At 42.6% G+C, this 18,949-nt stretch overlaps 1 protein-coding gene and 1 long non-coding RNA gene across 2 annotated transcripts in view; both read left to right on the top strand.

The window, feature by feature from the left end:
* Positions 1-18,949, top strand: part of IGF1R (insulin like growth factor 1 receptor) — a 314,344-nt gene that overhangs the window by 167,625 nt on the left and 127,770 nt on the right. The gene's annotated exons all lie outside the window — the stretch shown is intronic.
* Positions 13,654-17,334, top strand: LOC116533200. The gene is made up of 3 exons (XR_004261150.1): positions 13,654-13,664; positions 14,615-14,619; positions 16,550-17,334. It is a non-coding gene; the product is annotated as an uncharacterized LOC116533200 (long non-coding RNA).

The raw sequence follows: 18,949 nt of genomic DNA, 5'->3' as shown, positions 1-18,949 counted from the left end.
GTCACAGTCATACTCATGTGCTTTCATATTGTCTGTGGCTCCTTTGTCTATAATGGCAGAGTTGAGTACTTGCAACACAGACAGCAAACGCTTTTCACAGAAAGTTTGCTGAACATTTGTACAGTTCATGGAGGGCTGACTAGTTTCTATCTGAATGCCTTCATGTCTAAGAAAGCTATCATCTTATGAGGCAACTTGTTCCATTTTTAGACAACTTAGAATGTTAGAAAATTCTTTCTCTATGTAAACAAAGAAAACTCTCCTTCCCTATAACTTGTATGTGTTGGGTCTGTTTGTATCCAATGAACCGTAAGAAAGAAGTTTCAACTATCTCAAGATAATTACCCTATTGAATACTGAGGACGTCTTTTCTATACCCTCTGAATATTTCCTTCTCCAGAGAAAACATTTCTAGTTCTTTATTTCAGCAGATAAAACATTTCTAGTTCTTTATTTCAGAGTTTTAAGTCTCATAGTTTAATAGTCTTTGAAACCACATCGCTGAGATTTAAAAAGCCCTGCTTAAGGATGTGACCAACAGAAATCCGACCAGCACTGTTGAGCACCCTTACTCCAGAAGCCATGGCTCCTGGGATGCAGCTGAAGATTGTATTATCAGCCTGAAGCCCTCTTGGACAGGTGACTCATTGACTGGAGCCAGAAAAGCTCCTGGAACTCTTGTGCCTTTCCACTTGTTAGCTGTGTCACCATTGTCTTATTTTTACATAGTTGTTGTTCTTGAAAAAGCTTTTTTTTTTTTTTGAGGCAGAGTCTTACTCTGTTGCCCAGGCTAGAGTGCAGTGGTGTGATCTCAGCTCACTTCTACCTCGGCCTCCTGGGCCGAGATTGATTCTCCTGTCTCAGCCTCACAAGTAGCTGGGATTAGAGATGCCTGCCACCATGCCCAGCAAATTTTTGTATTTTTAGCAGGGATGGGATTTTGCCATGTTGGCCAGGCTGGTCTTGAACTCCTGACCTCCGGTTATCCACCTTGGCCACCCAGAGTGCTTGGTTTATAGGCGTGAGCCACTGTGTCTGGCTGAAAAAGCTTTTAAAACTTTGTTGTATAAGGTTATGGCCATCCTTCCAAACTTGACCTTTTTATGTCATATTTTATCTAACTAATTTGCCCTTGCCCCCAGCTTTTATCTTGGAATTTCTTATGTATTAATGATACTGTCAGGGTCTCTGCTTGGGGCATTGTCCTTGGGTTGCTGTTAGATAACTCCAAGTTGGCTTGACTCCAAAGGAGCTGCCTTCCCAAGTGCTGTGAAATACACTGTTGTTGACCAGAGACCCTCAATATCATTACCTTAAGTCCACAAACCCACTTCCTGTCTTTTAGGCTGTTCCAGTCTTCTGTCAGAAAAACACTGGTTTAAGTGGCTTCTCCGGTAGTGCTGGTGAATTGGAAGCTTCTCATCATCACCCCTTGACTGGGGCGGGGCTTACTACCTGGGGCCTTGGCAGTTTTGATCTAATTGACTTGTGCTACCTTTCTGTATTAATCAAGCCATTTTATTTTCCATAATTCTGATTCTTTCACATCTTGGGGCCTTGCTGATCCTGAAGAGACTAATCCCTCTAGGGCTAGCCAGTTCCTAGATAGTGAATGAGTACTATGCTCATATGCAAAACAACCAATCCAGAGGCCACACCCCCTACCACCTTCATTGGGTTTTCATACTCAAGGCCAATATCCCCCTGCTTTAGTCACCCCGTGGCCAGATACCAGACAAGAGACAGCCCCTACACCCCAGAACCTACCAGAATTATTCCAGCCAGCTATCCTAAGCCTGCTTACCCTGTGTGATTTATTCCTTCCCAAGGAAACCACAAGAAACGCTCTTCTCCATGTTCTCCTACCATTCCCTCTGCATCAGGACCAACCCTGGTTCTTCTCCATGTGGCCCCTCATGGCATGGAGAAAAGTTTGTGAGTAACAGACTTTTTCAGTGGCAGTTGTCCCCTAACTGCTGGCCTCACCATGCCTGAATAGCAGTAAACCCTGTGTCTTAAAATATTTTGAGATTGTCACATACAGTGCTCAGAGTAGATGAGGATGAGGGCAATTTACTGGATGCAGAACGGCCCCAGCCTGTTCCTTATGTCAGAACGCTAAGACTTGAGAAAGATGAGAGGAGCCTATCAAGAATTCCCTTCTCAGATGAAGTGGGCTGAAGACGCACGAACCCCTTCCATTAATACATCTACATATTTTCTACCATTGTAATTATATTAATAATTGGAGAAAGTAACAATGACTCTCAAGAACAGTAGCTTAATCCAGCAGAGGTGAGGTCTAGAATAGGTTCTAGCCTACCATAGTTCATGTTTTTTACTTTTAATGCTGAAGCCCAAGCAAATGCAAAAGCTTCACTTGAATGTTGTATAAATCATGGGATAAATGAGGTCTGCGAGATGGTTAATAACCCAGTGTCTCCTCACTGAGCTTCATAACAAATGAAGCACATCATTGTGGGTTGCCCTCCTTACTAGATCCTGTCTCAAAACCAAGATGCAACTTTAAAATACATTTTAATTTCAGTTACTCTTATTGCATGAATGATGAATCACTTCAGAACAACACTTACCAGGCAGTGAAAGTTTTGCATTTTTTTTAATGCCCTGTGGAGCACTGCTTTCCGTACCCTTATATGGTTTGGCTGGATGGATGTTGCCACAGGGTCTTGCTCTGTTGCCCAGGCTGTAGTGCAGTTGCATCAGCATAGCTCACTGCAACCTTGGAACTCCTGGGCTCAAGTGATCCTCTGTCTCCCGAGTAGCTGGGACTATTACAGGTATGTGCCACTATGCCCAGCTAATTTTTAAATGTTTTGTAGAGATGGGGATCTCACCATGTTGCCTGAGTTAGTCTCAGACTCCTGGCCTCAAATGATCCCCTCACCTTGGCCTTCCAAAGTGCTGGGATTACAGGTGCAAGCCACTGTGCCCAGCCTGTTTATATGGTTTTAAAAACAAAAATGTATATGCTCTCAAGATGCCTTTCAGAGAGCTTATTGGTGTCTTGGCCATTTGGAATTCCATTTCACTTCAGTTAGAAGAGTGAAAGAGAAATGAATGGGAGGAAGACCAAAAACGGAGAGAAGAAACATCTTTGCATCTGATGTAAGTGTGGCTCTGCCTGGGAGAATGGCCATTCTGAATTACTGGAAACAGGAAGAAGACTTGCTGGGATGGTTTCTTATGTCTGTGGGGGAAAAATCAAACATACATTCTCAAAGGAAACTTAGTACTTTATATTTTTAAACACAAAAGGATATGTTTTTCAGAGCAGCAGCTATAAAGTGATGAATTTAATCCTTTAGCTCAGCTCTTTTTTCTTAACAGAAAAATAATTAGTAGTACAAAAATATATGTACTTGTTTTAGCTGTGTTCTGATACTGTTATGAAGAGATAGGACATAAAAACATTTTCAGAGTCAGTGATTACAATTTAAAATCATATTTGAAATTTAATAAAAAGCTTAAAAGAAATCACCAGCATAAGATGGTGTCATTTGAATCTTGGGGCAAACCAGCCCTCTTCTTGTGAAAGAACTTTCTGGATGATGTCAAAAGGCAACAGAAAACCTGAGGAACAGTGGCTGTCTTTTTAATGGGTGCTGCTCCTGTTCCTGGTGGTAACAACCCTTTCCTGTTGCTCCTTTCCGAATGGAATTGCCTCAGTGAAGTTGTTGAAATGAGGAGGGGAACTATGCCCATTCTTATACAGTGGGGAGAGGCCTGGCACATGAAAGCAGGCCTTTGTGTATGCTGGGCTGGGCCCATGCAGACAGGGCACAATCAGGCTATTGTTTGTTTGGGAAAAGCTATGGCATCGTATTGCAATTATTTATGGAAGAAAATATTTGATGTTCTTGGAAGAGGTTGGGTGTGCGGGGTGACGAGGGAGGGAGGAAGGAGACTGGGCTTACCTCTTGTCCCATTCACTCCGAATCTCTCATTGTGTAGGATGGGGCCCCTCTGGTCCAAAGGAGAGTTTTGTGTGATTCTGTGTGTTGGAGTATTTTCTGCAGAGAAATTCAGAGCTTCTGTAGCTTTGGCTAGAGAAGGAACAATGGAAGTGATTCTTGTTCTACCTAAGATTGAGGTGGGGCAGCCTGTTCTGTTTGCCTTCCAAGCCCTTCTTCTTTCTGATGCTTTCTTGGTACCATTGTCCACACGCTGCCTCCATCCTGGATTAGGGGTGGACCTATTACATTGATTCTCAACTAACTGTAAGCCAATATGGTAAAATATTTACAGCATTCTCTTTCCCTCTCTGCGTTCATTTCTGAAGTTGAATCGTCTTCTGTGCTCAAGCTGTGGGGAGATCCCTTTCTCCTTTCACACCAGGCATTTCATGGTCTGCCCTTTCTGACCACCCAGCCCTACTTTCCTGATCTTGCCTCTGCCTACTTCACCTCTTCTCTCCAACCTCAGAAGCTTCCGAAGGCTTCACGGTGGCCCTAATCATGGGTCTCATCCTTGTTTTCCTGTCTCTTTGAGATTCCAGCAGCCAGCTCTCCCTCATCAGACCTTTTTCTGAAATTCCCATCAATAACTCCAAGAGCTACCCAGCACCTTGTGCATAGCAGGTCTCAGGAAATGGTGAGTTTCTTGTTTCATTAAACATTTTTCACTCCAGGAATCATCATTCATCACATTGTCACATGTTTCCAGATCCCCTTTTTCAGAGAGTCAGTAATTTGAAAGCACCTGCCTGTGTTGAATATGGTGGAAAAAACAAATAGCAATCCTGGCCAGCTGTCACTCACCATTGGCTTACCCCATCCTCTTTTGCCTCTTTTTTTCTTTGGGCAGTTCAAAGTTGGACTCTTAAGTTGCCTGAAAATCCAATTGAAGTGACCAGATCACATCCTTACCTCTCTGTGGCTGCAGATAATAAATACTGGGGATTTCCCTTGTGCCTGTGTTTTGATGTAACCTTAAGACTTGATGGTCCCTGGGGTGTAGGAATATGAGTATCTACTCACTATGGATATTACAGTTAATTACTCCTTCCTGGCCCATGTGGTCCCAGAGAAATATGAGATTGCCACTAACATGGCAGCTTTCTTTGGGGAGGTGGAAGGGGAGATGAGTCACGGGGAAAGGCACATTCTCATGGCCATGTGGCTCCAGAAAGCTGTCTGGCTTAGAGAACGGCTATAAACGCCCAGTTGTATAGATCTGAGATCCTCAAAAGTAGGTTCATTTACTTATTTATTAATTTAACAGACATTAAGCACCTGTGGTGCTGTGTCCACCCCAGCAGTGATCAAGACAGAAAAGGTTTCTGCATTCTACACTGAGGTGGGGATGGTAGGATGGACAGTAAAGAAAGAATAATAAGCTACTGATAAGTACCTAAGAGGAAAACACAAAACAGTACTGTCTTCACAGTGCAGGAGTGCTGGGTGGGAGGGCAGGTATGGTTGAGGAGTGCTGTATTAAGCTGGGTAGTCATTGAGGCCTCTGTGAAAAGGTGGCATTTGGACTAAGGGAGATTGCAGGGTCCATCCATGGGCAGTTCAGGAGAAAGAATAAGAACAAAAAGCTGTCACATGGGCACAGACTGATGACCAGCAAGGCTGGAACTTGGCAGATTAGGGAAACTGAGAGTGTTAGCAGCCTGAGCTATGACAAATTACCATAGCCTGGGTGGCTTAAACAATGGACATTTATATTCTCATGGTTCTGGAGGCTGAAAGTCCAAGGTCAGGGTGTCAGCAATGTCTGATTCTGGTGAGGGCTCTCTTCCTGGTTTGCAGACAGCCTCCTTCTCACTGTATCCTCACATGGTGGCAGGAGAGAGCAAGCTCTGGTGTTTCTTCACTGATTAAGGGCACTAATCCAGTTGTATCAGGGCCGCACCCTTATGATCTCATTTGATCTTAATTTTCTACTTAACGGCCCTACCTTCAACACAGTCACATGAGGGGTTAGCGTTCCAACATATGAACTGGCAGGGCAGGTGTCGGGGGTGGCTGGGAATGGGACACAATTCATTTCGTAGCACCGAGTTATAAGATGGGTCATAGTCGTAGATGGGAACAGAGCAGAGAGGGCCTGTGGGCCATGGCAAGAGTAAGAGTTGACTCAATTTGCAGTGGAAGCTGGGGACAAGTGAGAAACACAAGAGTGGCACATTGATTTCTACAGCAGTTCTTCTAGCCGCTGGGTGGAGAAGGGGAGAGGGAGGAAGAGTGGAAAAAGCAGAGAGACCACTTAGGAAGCTGCTGGGGTAATGCACCTGAATGGTGATGGTGTCTTGAACCAGTGCTAGGTTTCTCAGCATTCGCACTGACATTTTGGGTGAGATAATTAGGGGGGGGGGGGGGTTCACAGTCCTGAACCAGTGCCAGGTTTCTCAGCATTGGCACTGTTGGCATTTTGGGTGAGATAATTAGTGGGACAAGGGCAGTCCTGTGCATTGCAGGATGTTCAGCAGCATCCCTAGTCTCTACCTGCTAGATGCAGTAGCCTACCCCCCTTTGCCCCCCAGTCATGACAATCAAAAATGTGTCTAGGCATTGACAGATGTTAACATAGGGTTGGGGGGTGGGGACTCAAAATTGTACCCTGTTGAGAACCACTGGACCAGAGTGATAGCAATTTGTGGTGGATAGATTTGGGAATATTAGGGGACTTGTAAAATATAGCATGAAGGGAACGGAGAGGGGGAGAGCGAAAGATACTTCTGAGACGTTTTGGCTTGGACAGAACAGGGGGTGGAGGCTCCCATTCCTGAGCTGCACGGACTTGGGAGGGAGGAGCAGCATAGTTTGGGAGGTGTGTGGTGGAGAAGGCAGATGGGGCAGGACTATCTTGGATCTGTCAGGTCGGAAATGCTCACAGACATCCAGTGGCACGAGCTCAGATGGAGTTGCACACAGCAGCATCGGAGGGCTCAGGGAACAGGCCAGGGTTGGAGAGAAACATTTGGCACTCATCCGCTTGTAGCTGCCCTGTTCAGAAGGCTGAGATCATCCAGGGGTTTTCAAGTGCATTGGTCTCTGCACTCCTTCATACTGTTGAAAATGGAAAACTCTGCCATAGTCTGCATGCTCATGTCTCCCCCATAATCCATACATTGAAACTTAATCACATGTAATGATATTAGCAGCTGGGGCCTTTAGGAAGGGATTAAATCGTGAGGGTGGGACCTTTATGAATGGGATTGTGCCTTTTTAAAAAAGAGTTGCCTTGCCCCTTCTGCTAGAAGGTGCCATCTTTGAATCAGAAAGTGGGGTCCTCACAAGACACTGACTCTGCCAGCGCCTTGATCTTGGACTTCCCAGACTCTAGAACTGTAAGGAATAAATTTCTGTTTCTTAAAAACTACCCAGTTTATGGTGTTTTGTTATAGCTGCCCAGACAGACTAGGACAAACCCCAATGAACTTTCATTTATATGGGTTGTCTCCATTGATACTTGCTGTATGAAGAATTAAAATTAACTTTAAAAAGGTTTGATTTGGGCCGGGCATGGTGGCTCAAGCCTGTAATCCCAGCACTTTGGGAGGTCGAGGCGGGTGGATCATGAGGTCAAGAGATCGAGACCATCCTGGTCAACATGGTGAAACCCCGTCTCTATAAAAATACAAAAACATTAGCTGGGCATGGTGGCGTGTGCCTGTAATCCCAGCTACTGAGGAGGTTGAGGCAGGAGAATTGCCTGAACCCAGGAGGCGGAGGTTGCGGTGAGCCGAGATCGCGCCATTGCACTCCAGCCTGGGTAACAAAAGTAAAACTCCGTCTCAAAAAAAAAAAAAAAAAAAAAAAAAAAAAAAGATTTGATTTGAAAACAGTAACAAACTTAATATGTATTAACATAGTTTTTTGTTGGAAAAAAAACTATACCCCACCCCAGTGTATGAATAGAGTGGCATTGTTTTATGTATTTCAAAATTTCTTTAATCTCTGGCTTAATAGAAGGGAACTGGATGATCATGTCTGCTTCTGTGTTCATTCTGCTGTCAATATCACTCAGCTTCTGGAAACCTCCACTGCACACATTTATGAGACAGTAAGAGTCAAAAAGGTAAATAATGTCATAGTCGTGTATGAAAGCACTTTAATCTCATAGATCTCCGGAAAAGGCTGCAGAATCCTTAGGGGTCCACAGACCACACTTTGAGCACTAGTGGTCAAGGGATACAGTTCTGTCATTTTTATGCTGTTTAGAGTATGGTTAAACTTCAGCCATCACTAGTCCTTCACGGATACTTTCATGCCCCAAGTTGATGGCCTTGTGGAATTGCTGGCACAACTTTCGTATATGCATAATTCTAGCCCTCTTCTCTAGTCCAATAAGATTCACATACATAGGTAATTTCATATCACACAAATGTGTTCTAAACAGCAGAACATTCCAAGAAAGAATACAGAGAAAAACCTTAAGTGATAACGGAGTTGAAACAGTCATATTTTTTAAGCAACACAATTTAACCATTTTGAAAGGAAACATTTCTAAAGGACATTTCACATTGCTTGCATTAAAAAGAACAGAATGAACATAATCCAGCCTTTTCTCAATACTCAGGGTCACACTGTGAAAGTAACTTCATTCTATGATAAGATAATGATGCTCCCAGGTGGACAAGGCAGTTTTTCATCTAAGGTAATTGAGACCCCTTTTAAAAGCAAAGGAGATATTCAGTAGACCCTCAGTGTCATCATAAATTACTTGGTATAAATATACTTAAATACCTAGAAGCTTATAAAGCCTAGGTGTCAATTTCTTATGCTTGCAGATCTTGTACAACTATAAGTTAAATGATTTTACATATGAAGTGCATAGAAAACAAAAAGATTCAAACCCAAATATTAATTTAATGACACGGGTAATAGTTTGGTAAAACTAAACCACTGCTCGGCTGGACGCTGTAGGTCATGCCTGTAATCCCAGCACTTTGGGAGGCAGAGGCGGGCAGATCATGAGGTGGTCAGAGGTTCAAGACCAGCCTGGCCAACATAGTGAAACCCCGTCTCTACTAAAAATACAAAAAAATTAGCTGGGCATGGTGGCAGCTGCCTGTCATCCCAGCCACTTTGGAGGCTGAAGCAGGAGAGTCGCTTGAACCCAGAGGCAGAGGTTGCAGTGAGCCAAGATCATGCCCTTGAACTCCAGCCTGAATTCTCCATCTAAAAAGCAGCAACAACAACAAAACTAAACCACTGCTCAAAATGTGAGTAAGCTGACCTTGAAGGCATGAGTACCTTTGTATTATGGAACACCTCTCTTTGACATATTACAATTGAATTTTTTCTTTAAGTCGTGCAAGGCCCCAGTTCACAGAAGGACCACAACATAAATTGGTCTTCACTTGGTATGTAAACATATGCTTAGATGTTAAATGCACTTTTTCTTTTTGGTGCACAACAGCTGGAGTATGGCTCCTAACTTAGAATTTGAAATACCTTTTGACCTATTGTATTGAGAGCTGGTGTAATTTAATATAGTGAGCTCCTGGGCTTCTCATTGGTTGGGTTATAAAGCCTGTTATTCGTTCGCTCATCCTTTCATGTATTCTCCTATGAGGAAGCTTTTTCCTTTGAGCTGAACATACAAAATTAATCACGCTTGAACTCTCTACATTTTGTGACTTCCGTGGTAACTCCCTTTACGGAAGATGGAAATAAGAATCAGAATAAACTTTTATTTCCTGAGTCAGAAAGCAGTTGTTCCAGCTTCTGGTGGTCACATTGCTTAGATGTGAAAAATAGGAGTTAGGTGAAATAAGAATAATTATTTTGGAGAGAGAAAGGGTAGTGTTTGACTAAATTAGAAACATTCTCCAAGTTTTAGAAATGTGAATGATTTAAATGAAGTTCCAGCACAGTATTGCATGTGGTTTCTATTTTATAGTTTTCCCACGTGAAAACAAACTTTGAGGATTTTTATTTAAGTCCATCAGTTTTAATTTCCTCCAAGCTTAGCAGCCACCTTTTGCTCCTCTTCCCGTTCCCCTCCTCACGCTGTGAAGAAAGTCATACACCACTGTGGTATTCATTGGAACCTTTAGTTCTTCAGGTCTCCTCTCATAAACTGGGCTAGGGAACACAAAGGACGTTTGACACTTCATGACTACATAAGACATGTTCTTTCTTTCTCTTTCTCTTTGAAAGTGACTTGGCAGGGTGAGGTCCAGAAGCCCTTGAAAAGGAGGAAGCCAAAATGCAAACAAAGTTGAATAATGAAGTGATGTCACTCTGAACCAATTGGAACAGTCGTTGTCATGTGCCTGGCAGCTACTTCAAATGCCCACAAAACAAGAGTAATGGTTTAAGCCGTTTTCCCTCTTCCCCTCTCACCACCAATCAACAGCAGACTGCTAGAGAACAGATGCAAAACAGTTATTAGACCAAGCTTAGTTATACATGGAGGATGCATCTTAACAAGCTAGTACATTTTTGCAAAGCATTAAGACTAATTCAAATCTTATTTTCTGGTTTTGCCGTACCAGTATAGCCAAACCATTTCTTTTTCAGTGAGAAGTGGGGATATGGTCAGGTTTGATTCCAGTTGTGGTTGTGAGTTGTGCAGGCCTGGTCTGTGAGCCCAGTGGCATCTTTCCAGGTGTCAGCCATGATTTGAAGCTACTGTTACATCCACAGAGCTTAATAACCATAACTGCTTGGTTTCATGATCACAGGAGTTTTGCGTAGCTGCCACCCCCATTTTCTGTTGGTGATCCAGTAGTTAAAACTCTCCCAGAAAATATTTCTCACCCTGGTTTAAATAAACAAAACAACCACCACAAAAACAAACAAACAAAAAACTTGGCTAACCGCTATTTTCAGGCATACTGTGAGAGAAAAAGAGGGAAAAAAAAGACTAGACATCCTAAAATTAAGCAACATTATTTTTAGAATTGTGTTGTTTCTTATACTCAGTCATTTGTGAATGATGTGGTTCAAACAAAACTGAAGCGAAAATAGTTTTTCTCATTAAAAATATGTTTGCTGCATAGCCAGCACTCCGAGCTAGGGAGGATAACGTGGCAGTATTGTGATTCTCGGGGCTGACTAGTTGACTGCAGCCTATATGGGAGTAGAGAGTGTTCACAGGGCTGCTGGTTCTCCCCAGGTGAAATTCAGCAACTGCACATAGCTGTGTGCATGCCCACCTGGTTCCTCTCCTCACTTGCTGGTAAGTATTGAACGGCTCACGTAATTAGGCAGGACTCAGGAACTTTCCCCACTATTCTTTCACTCTTCTGCACTGCCCGTCATGTTTTCCATTGCTCTTTCAGTCCCAATGCCTTTTCCCTGGTGCAGCCCCGTGGTTTGGTCTCACCTTCAGCTTTTCCTTCCCTCCAGTACATCCTGTAAATTACTGCCAGACAGTTTTATCTAAAATACTGGTTTAGGTAAGGTACACATATGTTCAAAATGCCATGGTGGCTCCCTGTTCTCTGTGATGTGAAGTCCTAACCATTAGATTCAGCTTTCCCCCTGGACACCTTGACTTGTCTTTTTACTGCTTTCCAGAGGCATGGGCCATTAGATTGTTTTTTTCTGAAGGTCCTGCCGAAAGGCTGGGTCCTTGTCTCCCACCCCACTGCTGTTACTCATGCATTCTCCCACTTGCTTGGCGTTCTTTCCCATGCCTTTTTCTTGATCATCACTCCCTAGCTAACATCTGCTTTTTCCTAAGCACACTGTCGCGGTTGTACTCGGCAGTCACTCTAAGACTTGATCATGTATTATGGTGTTTTGTTCTTTATTTTTTAACTGTTTTAAATTAAAAAAACATTTTTTTTTTGAGATGGAGTCTTGCTCTGTCACCCAGGCAGGAGTACAGTGGCGTGACCTCGGCTCACTGCAACCTCTGCCTCCTGGGTTCAAGCAATTCCCCTGCCTCAGCTTCCTGAGTACCTGGGATTACTGGCATGCACCATCACACTTGATTGATTAATTTTTGTATTTTTAGTAGAGACTGAATTTCATCTTGTTGGCCAGGCTGGTCTTGAATGCCTGACCTAAAGTGATTCACCCGCCTTGGCCTCCCAAAGTGCTGGGATTACAGGCATGAGCAACCGTGCCCGGCTGTTTTGTTCTTTAATTTCACAAATTTGGCATAGCCTAGAAGACATCACGGTGGCACCCTATACAGTTTTCCTTTGAGTGTCCATGGGGGATTCGTTCTGGGACCCCTCCAGCAATTACCAAAATCCACGGATGCTCAAGTCTCTTTTCTGAAATGGTGTGCCTGTCCTCTCATATACTTTAAACCAGGGATCCCCAACCTGTGGGCCACAGACCCCTACTGGTCCATGGCCTGTTAGGAACCAGGCTGCACAGCAGGAGGTGAGTGGCAGGCCAACTAGCATTAACTCCCTGAGCTCTGCCTCCTGTCAGATCAGCGGAGGTATTAGATTCTCATAGGAGTGATCACCCTATTGTGAGCTGTACATTCAGGGAATCTAATGCCTGATGATCTGAGGTGGAACAGTTTCATCCCCAAACCATCCCTCTCCCCCACCCATCTGTGGAAATATTGTCTTCTATGAAGCGAGTCCCTGGTGTCAAAAAGGTTGGGGACTACTACATTAGACCATCTGTAGATTACTTATAACACCTAGTACAGTGTAAATAGTTGTTATGATGTATTATTTAGGGAATAATGGCAAGGGAAAAAGTCCATACATGTTTAGTACAGACACAGGCATCCCATTTTTTTCCCTGAATATTTTTGGTCTGTGGTTGGTTGAACCTGTGGACATAGAACCCTCAGATACGGAGGGCACACTATACTGATCAGCTCTATGGGTGTGAATGTTGGGCAGATCCTCCAGTGTCACCAGCCAAGTGGCCTAGGTGACCTTCAGCATTGCTTTCCATACTGAAATGGTACAGTCTGTGTGTGTAGAGTACTTACGGTAAGGCCTGCCATGATAAATGCCCATAAAGCAGGTAATTATGGTAGTAGTGGTTGATATCTTGAAATCATGGGAATCCCCAAATTTCAACCCCAAATCTGGATAACTGCATATTGCAGGAGTTCAGTAAATATTTATTGCACTAATACTTATGTGCATATGCTGAAATAATCTAAATATTTAAAAACCAAACTAACTGTAGCACTTTCTGCAGGGATTTAACATGTTCAGTGTAGAAGACTGAAGGATAGAATGTGTAAGCTGTATTTTTCTTGTGATTCTACACACTGCCCATGTTGCAACTTAAATGTTTTTGGAATGCAATGTAAAAATGATTTACTATTCTATAATTGGTTTCCTGAAAGCAAAATGATATCTCTGTGAGCTGCAATGAAAAATGCAACACTAATTTATCGTTGAAGAGCATTTTCATAGTGTATAGAATGACTAAAGCTTAAGTGTATTAAATATTCTAGAGGAAGACATTTAGGCTATAAATCTAGACTTCCTTTGGAATGTGTTTCCTTCTTCTCTGCGAGGTGTTTGAAGATTTTTAAGTGCTTAAGCCTCAGTGGGAAGAAGATTTAAGGTTCCAAGAGTACATTTGTATCTCTTTTAAATTTTCTATTGTTTGTCAATGACATATGTAAATATTTTAGGGAGCTGTTTACTGTAACATTACCCACTTCAGCTCTGTGCAGTTGTCTGGCAACCAATGTGATAAAGACAGAAGGAAGTGCTGTATTTTGTTGTTGACAAGTATATCTTAAATGTGCGGGAGCACCTGAATAGGCAATAAAGTATTAAGAGCTGCTCCTGGAGCAGTTTGCTCTCTGTGACGTGTGAAAGTCTATGGGGTTTATAATTGGTCTGGCCATACGGCTGCCTAGGATTAGACTCTTTCATATCCCACCAAACACTCTCCTTAGAAGCAAGCACAAGGAGGTAGTTTATTTTAAAATGTAATTGCTATGTTACTAAGATTTGAATTTGAGTACCGAGAATAAACCTTATTTCTGTTTAGAGGCTGGTTGGCTAAAAATTGTGTCTGATCCTCCCCCTGTTCCCCACCCCCAAATCAGAGAATGAGTAACAAATAAATATGACAATGAAGTCTTATGCTGCTGTTTTTATATTTTCGTTTAGGAGTTTCAGAGCAAATGACTTGTAAAACAGGCAAATCCACTGACATGGGCATTTTTAGCCACCTTAGAATCTGTGAAGGGATTCTGCACTGTGCCCTGTAACCTCATTCACATGTGATTTGAGGTGTATCATGAAGACCCCCTTAGTCCAGGGAGCTTTGCTTTATTTAAGTCATGTTTACATTCTTAATGAACCAAAGCAGAAGTGGTTATGGGAAAAGAGCCAGGACTAGATTTCATTCTAGTGCTTATAAGGCGAGTTCTAGGAAACCCTCAGACTTGGTAAATCAAGGCATTTGGAGATACTATGAAGTGGTTTAAAGGGCTATTTACTGCTTCTTTTGTAAATGACCTTTTAAACCAACTCTCACTTAGCTGATTAAATGTGGTCATTTAAACTGCTAGTTAACAATTGGAAGGAAAGATTTCTTATTGTGGTATTCTGCAGTGGAGAATGGGGATTGGCAAGAAATGTTTTCTCCCACACCTGTCCCACTCCTGTCTACTGAAAGCTCATTCATCAGTCAGATGCTGAGTCCTTGTTGGTAGTAAGCCTCCAAAATTTGGAAGAGTGGAGGTGGTGTGATGTGAAAAAGCAAGGCATTAGGGAGAGATAGCCTATGGGGACCATTCACCCTCCGGGTCCAGTGTGCCTGTTAGAGCGATCACTCTATAGTGGTTTTGCATGAACAAGACTGCCCAGTTTCCTTAGGAGGGAAACAAAGGACATTAGTTAGTTCTAATGGCTTCTCAGCACCATAAATACTTAGGCTAAACTTTCACAGTCAGACCCTCAGCTTCAGGAAGGGCTGCTGTTGGAAACTTTTTTTTTGGTTTGCAGTTCAGCTCCAGCCAAAAACCTACAAAAGGTTCCTGCAAGCCCTCTGTCTGCTCGTGTGAGACACTTTATTTGGACCCTTGTGACTGTCCATCTATAGGATGGTAGGCCATTGGTCACACAGAGAGGCAGGGCAAGGTAAAATGACTCACTTGTGGATCTGACTTGTACTTCTGTTTGGATTCAAACAGAGGAAGATAGAGTACTGGCCTTGGGAAACCATGGAGAGAGAAAAGACGGAGGCAAAATGTTTTCAAAGGAGCACGTACTTTTTGAAACTTCTCTAATCACATTCCCACTGATCTTCAATTCCAGTGTTCTGGCCATGTGGCCTCAGCACCCTAACTTCTTTGTCAAGAAATTAATGATCTGTGAAGACACACAGCCATGAATAGGGCTTACTATTTAAAGGAATCCTGAAATGAATATTTTTCTAATACATATTTATGCTAATATATTTGCTTAGCATTTTTTTTTCTATTTTAGAGTTTTGGGGATTTTTAAGCCTAGGGAATGCCTAATATGTACTGAGGAGTGCATTTGTTCATTTATATCCCAGTGCATTGTAAGGTCAACCAATTCAGTCCAGTGCCTTAGAATCCTTTATGTGAACTTGATGCTCTGTGAACTACTTGAGAACAACGACTTTCAAGCCCTCAGAAGCACTGAGTTATGACTGTTTGTCTAATTGCACGTTATTCTAATTATTTAAAAAAGTCCCTGAGGGCTTCTTAGGATACTGCCCTTTGTTATTAGAAGTCTTTCCAAATAGAAAAACTTCATTTAAAAATAACCACCAATTCAGACTTTCATTCAAACAAGGCATTTTACCAAGTCTGGCTGAAAGAGCTTCTTACCACATCTGGCGTGTAGAATCACAGAAGACTCTCTTTGCTAGATTCCTTGTTGCCATAGCCATTTCTGATGTCCTTTTCCCCTTCACAGCTTTCGTGTTACGTGTCTGAGGTGATACGATGCTAAGTAACCAAAGTACTGATGTGATAGAATTGCTTTGATTTTTTTTTTCCAGAGTGAAAGCTGCTATTACTTAAAAAAAACTTGAGGTTTGGGTTTTTTCCCCCTTTATCCGGGTGTTATACAAATATGTAATTAAGATGTTTGGGGGTTCAGATGACAAACAAGGAGTCTACTTCTAAGAATGCATTTGCAAGCCAAAATTGAGTGGTGAACCACTTCAGAGTGTGGGTCTATGGGGGATGATGTCTGCTTTCCTTCGTTTTGTGGAATAATTTTTAACATTTCTGTTTAGCATTCATGATACTCTAAATAGAAGCAGGAGAACACTGTGGCTCTCGGACCCAGGAGAGGCAGGCCACGAGGGTTCCTGCTGTTTGGGGACAGTCTGTAACTCAGTCTTTTTATATGCAGCAATTATGACCTTGAAAAATGAGTGGCTCCAATACTGGCATTCATTGACTCAAAAAACTGTGAACGTGCAAATGCCAGAGACCAGGTCATCTCGGAGATGGACTAGAATTGACCACTGCTATGTTTTGGTGAAATCCGATACCCTTGCTTTTCTCCATGTACCTTGTTTTTTATTGGAAAACTCTTTAATTATGAAAATAAGCGTGTGAAAAGCAAAGTATAATTGAATTTAGGGGGCAGTTCCATATAGTTGTAGTGAACTGATGATCAAATGTCCACCATGAGTATCTTAAATACTGAGACAACAGGGATGGAGCAGCCTGTCTATCCACTGAAGTCGTGTTGTTTGTCCCTGCTGTGTCCTGAGCTGGAATACTCTTTCTTCTTCCTTCAGAAGACTTTTCAAACTCAGCTTAAGCTCCACTGCCTTAGAGAATCTTTCCTGTCTGCTTGGACACTCGTCCAGATTTCTAGAGCAGTATTCCTGCCCTTTTCCTTTCTGAATGGGGTGGGAGTTCTCAGAGAACTCATCTCCTTTGTGGCTTTATTCATCACAGCCACAGAGATAGGTTCTGTCTGGACCACCTTTTTGCCTGAGCTTTTTTTCTTTTTGCCATATGTTTTCCTTTCTGTCAGACGCATGCATTGGGGAAGCCTCCCATTGTCTCAGACTCAGGGTGTGAAAAACAAAACATACTTTGAAAAACAAACCTGCTTTCTGGACTCTACAGTTCATGTACTGGCCTAAGCTGAAAACCTTGAAATCTGTCATCAGTGACTATTGTAGTCCATTTTGCATTGGTGTAAAGAAGTACCCAAGGTTGGGTAATTTATAAAGGAAAGAAAGTTTCCTTTTTTTTTTTTTTTTTTTTTTTAGGTCATAGTTCTTCAAGCTGTTCAAGCATGGTTCCAGCATCTGATCTTTATTATTATTATTATTATTTTTAGTAGAGACAGGGTTTCACCATGTTGGCCAGGCTGGTCTTGAACTCCTGACCTCAGGTGATCTGCCCTCCTCAACCTCCCAAAGTGCTGGGATTACAGGCGTGATCTGCCACGCCCGGCCAACATCTTACCTTCTAGGAGGCCTCAGGAAGGTTTCACTCATGGTGGAAGGTGAAGGGGGAGCTGGTGTGTCATGTCAAGAAAAGAGAGAGAGCCATGCCAGCCTCTTTTAAACAATCAGATCTCCTGGTAGGTAGGTAACAGAGTCAGAACTCCCTCTTTACTGTGGGGAGGGCACCAAGCCATTCACGAGAGATCCACCCCATGACCCAAACACCTCCCACCAGGCCCCACCTCCAACAATGGGAATCACATTCAACATGAGATTTGGAAGGAGCAAACATTCAAACTGTATCTGAGACTAAATTTTCCTAGTTCCTTTCTACTTCAATGCTTTCTTTTCCATTTATTTTGCCCTCATCTGATCCAGGATTTCAACATGTTCTAAAATGAATTTCTTGCACCCATTTTCACTTTCCACCCGTATCCATCTCACCCCCTTCCTGCCAGTTGCATACTCTCTGCATAGACCCTGCTCTAGCATGAATATAGCCCACTGTTATCTGTTGTAGAACCCCATGCCCAGCTTCCCACCCTGTGTGAAATCTTCACCCTCTTGCCCTGGCTTGTACCATCCACATTTCAACCTTGATGACTCTGATTCTCTTCTCTTTGACAGTGTAGGGATTGATCCTTTCCTTCCCCATGAGCATAAAGGGTCATGCCAACACTCTTAAAAGTTAGATTAACAAAAGAAAAGCCCAACAAATTTATTATATGTGTGCATGGGAGTCATACAAAATATGAAAACTCAAGAAAATGGCCATATGGCTGATCCTTAAATACTTTCTTTATTGGGGAGAAGGTGTTGGGGGTGTAGGAGCAAATGATTTTCAGGGAAAATGAATATTTCCCTGAGACAGAAGTTTACTTGTAAATGATGCTTTTTGCGATTTGAATGAGTGCCAGAGGCAGAAATTATCTTGTGAAAAACTTTGTCTGGGTATGGTTGCATTCCTCAGTCTTGAGCTGGGGGATTGGTGGGGGCGGTGCAATGGCAGACCATTATGTTTCTCTTTGGTGGGGGCGGTCTGGTTTCTAGGTGGATAAGGGAACTTCAGAGAACAGCCTTATCCTGTGCTTTGGGAGAGACAGAGGATGAGGAAGTACGGTCAGAGATCCTGAGGCTGCGTCAGTATTGCAAAGGGCCATGTTTGGGGAGCCCCAACACTGGAAAAAGGCTTCATTCCTTTGCTTCTTGTGTATAGATCTTTTTCTTTAGACTCCAAAAAATTCTTCCTTTCAACTCCCCAAACTCATACTGTTTTTGTCTTCTTGCCCTCTATTTCTCTTTAATTCTGTTATTATGCACAGATTCTGTGTGCTCAAGGAGACTGTAAACTCCAGGAGGACGGGGATTATGTCTTAAAACACTAGAGATTTAACAGATGTCTTAAAACATTTCTGCAGCCTTAGCTACACTCTTGGGTACAGGAATCACAAGTGCCTTATTCCCCACAGGGTCCTCAGCATATTCCAGGAGGAGCTCATTATAATTTTAAATGAATGACTGAATGAAGGCAAGAGACCAGGAAGGAAAGTTTGTAAAACTTTACATTATTAGATTATCTTTGAGATGTTGAACCTCCTCACAAGTTAGATTTCTTGAGCCACTGCCTG

The sequence above is a fragment of the Sapajus apella genome, unplaced genomic scaffold (assembly GCF_009761245.1).
Source record: "Sapajus apella isolate SASKATOON/1434 unplaced genomic scaffold, GSC_monkey_1.0 scaffold80, whole genome shotgun sequence".
NCBI classification, from domain to species: Eukaryota; Metazoa; Chordata; class Mammalia; order Primates; family Cebidae; genus Sapajus; species Sapajus apella.
The sequence above is the reverse complement of the archived record's forward strand: the minus strand, read 5'-3'. Positions and strand labels throughout refer to the sequence as shown.